Below are 4426 nucleotides of genomic sequence, written 5' to 3'. Positions count from 1 at the left end.
ATGCGCATATCTTCCGTATATGCCCAATTTCCGTATATGCACAGTTTCGGTATATGCACAATTTCTGTATATGAAAATTGCACATATCTTCGTTTATGTATCTGCGTCGTATATGCGCAAATTCAATATACAAAAATTGCGCATTTACGAAAACGGTGCATATACGGAAGATATGCGCATATACGGATATTGCGCATATAGGGAAGATATGCGCATGTCTTCCTTATATCCCTAACTTTCCTGTATGTGCATATCTTACGTATATGCACGTCGTTCATGTATCTGCATCATATATGCGCAAATTTAATATACAGAAATTGCGCATATAGAGAAACTGTGGATATACGAAAGGTATGCGCATATATGGAAATTGCGCATATACGGAAGATATGCGCATGTCTTCCGTATATCCCTAACTTTCCTGTATATGCATATCTTCCGTATATGCACGTCGTTCATGTATCTTCATCGCAGATGCGCAAATTCCATATACAAAAATTGCGCATATACGGAAATTGGGCATATACGGAACATGTGCGCATATATGGAAACTGGGCAGATACGGAAGATATGCGCATATCTACCGTATATCCCTAACTTTCCTATATGTGCATATACAGACACTGTTCATATACGGAAGATATGCGCATATACGGAAATTGCGCATATACGGAAGATATGTGCATATCTTCTGTATATGCCCAATTTCTGTATATGCGCAATTTCTGTATATGGAATTTGTGCATCTGCGATGCAGATACATGAATGACTTGCATATACGGAAGATATGCACATACAAGAAAGTAAGGGATATACGTAAGATATACGCATATCTTCCGTATATGCGCACATCTTCCGTATATGCCCAATTTTCGTATATGCGCAATTTCTGTATATGGAATTTGCGCATCTGCGATGCAGATACATGAACGACGTGCATATACGGAAGATATGCACATACAGGAAAGTTAGGGATATACCGAAGACATGCGCAATTTCTGTATATAAAAATTTTACATATCTTCGTTTATGTATCTGCATCGTATATGCGCAAATTCAATATACAGAAATTGCGCATATACGAAAACTGTTCCTATACAGAAATTGCGCATATACGATAACTGTACATATACAGAAATTGCGCATAAACGGAATATATAAGCATATCTTCCGTATATCCCTAACTTTCCTGTATGTGCATATCTTCCGTATATGCACGTCATTTATTTATCTGCATCATATATGCGCAAATTCAATATGCAGAATTGCGCATATACGGAAACTGTGCATATACGGAAGATATGCGCGTCTTCCGTATATCCCCAACTTTCCTGTATGTCAATATCTTCTGTATATGGACGTCGTTCATGTATTTGCATCGTAGATGCGCAAATTCCATATACAGAAATTGCGCATATACGGAAATTGGGAATATACAGAAGATGTGCGCATATACAGAAATTGGGCATATATGGAAGATATGCGCATATCTTCCGTATATCCCTAATTTTCCTGTATGTGTATATATGGAAACTGTGCATATACGGAAGATATGCGCATATACGGAAGATATGCGCATATCTTCCGTATATGCCCAATTTCCGTATATGCACAATTTTTGTATATGGAATCTGTGCATATACGATGCAGATTCATGAACGACGTGCATATACGGAAGATATGCACATACAGGAATGTTAGGGATATATGGAAGACATGCGCATATCTTCCGTATATGCTCAATTTCCGTATATGCGCACATCTTCCGTATATGCGCAGTTTCTGTATATGCGCAATTTCTGTATATTGAATTTGTGCATATATGATGCAGATACATAAACGACGAGCATATACGGAAGATATGCACATACAAGAAAGTTAGGGATATACGGAAGATATGCGCATATCTTCTATATATCCTCAATTTCCGTATATGCGCACATCTTCCGTATATGCACAGTTTCCGTATATGCGCAATTTCTGTATATGGAATTTGTACATATATTCGTTTATGTATCTGCATCGTATACGCGCAAATTCCGTATACAGGAATTCCGCATATACGGAAATTGCGCATATACGGAAATTGGGAATATACGGAAGATATGCGCATATCTCCCTCTCATACTCGGATGAATGCTGTGATGACATGACTGCAATGTGAGCAGTGATTAGGCTGCCCCTTTGATGATGGTGTGAGGCTGGGTGCCTTTGTAGTATCTGTTGCCAAGGGGAAAAAATGAAACAGGGAATGTTAGGAAGGTAGTGATGAAATGGGAGTAGGGGTTATAGGAGAAATTTGTTAGGGATATGGGAGGAGTTTGGGATTTTTGATAGGATAGGGTTTGGGGTTTCTATTGAGCAATAGGAGGGGAAAGGGAATATGATTTTGGTAGTGTTAGGGCAGTGGTGATAGGAAAAATGGCATAGGGGAACAAAGGAAAAAGATAAGGAAGGGAAAAGGGGACCTTGGCATCAACAATACAATTGTACAACCCTAGCAAAATGGTCTCTTGATGTCTTCATATGGTTGCCCTTACAACTTTGAATTTACTATAATTTTGGTTGCTTAAGAGAAATATTGGTTTTAGGTTTCTTTAATCTAACCCTTTTCAACGTTTACAACAATAAATTAATTTAAAGTTCAAATGTTTTTAAATATTTTTCTAATTATTTGAGTATATTTTTGAAATATAAAAAAATTATAATAAAAACAATAATTCTTAATCAAAAGTTTAATTTTTATTTTAGGTTTATTAAAAAATATTTATTAAAAAAAATAATACATTTTATTCAAATTTATGTTTCATCACCTCCTAAGCTTAATGGATTTTTAAATGTTTATTAATTAATTACCAACAACAAAGAAGCTTTCAGCAAATCTCTAATTCATAATGCTATATTTAACAAACAATTAATTCATGACATTGTATTAATTAATTATATGATAACAATGATGATTAAAGTCCACTAAGACCGCAAGAAAGAATGAGCTTTGAGTTATAAAAAGTAGGTAAGTTGTCTAATTACTAGTGTTTGCCTTGCTTTGATTTCCAATAAAATTATAATGGCTATGTAGTATCCATAAGTACTTCATAAAGATAGCTGAAGAAGAAACGAAACTTACACGGTACACCTTTATATAATATAAATAATATTATTAAAAACCAAGATAGATCTCTCTTAAGTAAGCATCTATCAATCTATGAGAGGAACAAAACTTTCAGAACTTTGCACTAAACAAGAGTTTTTCACATTTAGAGATTTGATCCCTTTCGGTTTTTGGTTGATTCTAGGTTAAGATGGATATACTCTCGTAGAAAATAAATTTATAGTTTAGTTGATTTTTCCAATTATAACAATATGAGATCTCTCATGAAATAAGTATTTTGATGTTTATCATGTATTAATGCCTTATAGTATTTATAATCGATTTAATTTGTAAAATTGCATTAGTTATGCGTGCAATGCAAAGGAAACCAAACCACACACAACTGTAATCGGAAAATAATGATACAGAAAGCAAGTGATCCACTAGGACCGGGCCCTTAGCCACCAGGGATGTGCTGCTACGGTTACTCCAAGATCAGATGATGAAACAACAATGAAGTTATATACTAATCGTAAAGGAAAAGTTACAGCTATCGCTCTTTAAAGAGAGTCGATGATCAAAGTTTTGATTACAACAGTAATTTATGCAAATCAACACCCATATATTCGCTCCTTAGGCTAGCAGCGCTGTCCCTTTTTATAGTGGCCAGGCGGAAATATCAGAAATACAGATAAGTCTTGAGGTAGCGATCCCTCAAGATCAAAGGATCCTAAGGGATTCACCATATCTTTAATCTTCACTTATTATTTTGTCCTCTTGCGCTGATACCGCGTTTCTTCTTCCTTTTCCTGGTCCATGCGCTCTGATCTTGATTTCCTCATCTGTATGTGGTTTCCTATCAAAGGTACGACCGTTGGTTTTGCTTTGTCTTTTCCTCCGGAATAGTGATTTTCCATTTTCTTCACTTTCTGCATAGAAAAAGACACTAATTAATCATTTTACATCAATCTAAAATCCCCTTAATTTTATCATAATCCTTTAACGTATGACCATCTTTAGAATGTAAAGAAGTTATGAATTAAAGGAAAAGATAAAGAAATAAGTGGTAATTACATACCTTTTCCAATGTTCAACAAGTAGTTTTTCCAAATTATGTGCAGAGAGGGTGTTTTGTGTGGTTCCAACCAACACCATCATGGTACCATGAGAAAACTGGACATGGTAAATTGAAATCGATCGTTTCGTGGTGCATACCATGTGTGTTTATGAGCCCGAGAGTGGAATTCAAAAGCCACGAATTTACATGATATTTCCGAGTTATTGAGCTCATCCCAATTTCTCCCATGGAGCTCTATCACTATGCTCCCATTTCAC

This window comes from Pinus tabuliformis, chromosome 1_1, assembly GCF_031772625.1.
Source record: "Pinus tabuliformis cultivar Carrire ecotype Pingquan chromosome 1_1, CPIR1, whole genome shotgun sequence".
In the NCBI taxonomy this organism is placed as follows: domain Eukaryota; kingdom Viridiplantae; phylum Streptophyta; class Pinopsida; order Pinales; family Pinaceae; genus Pinus; species Pinus tabuliformis.
The sequence above is the reverse complement of the archived record's forward strand: the minus strand, read 5'-3'. Positions refer to the sequence as shown.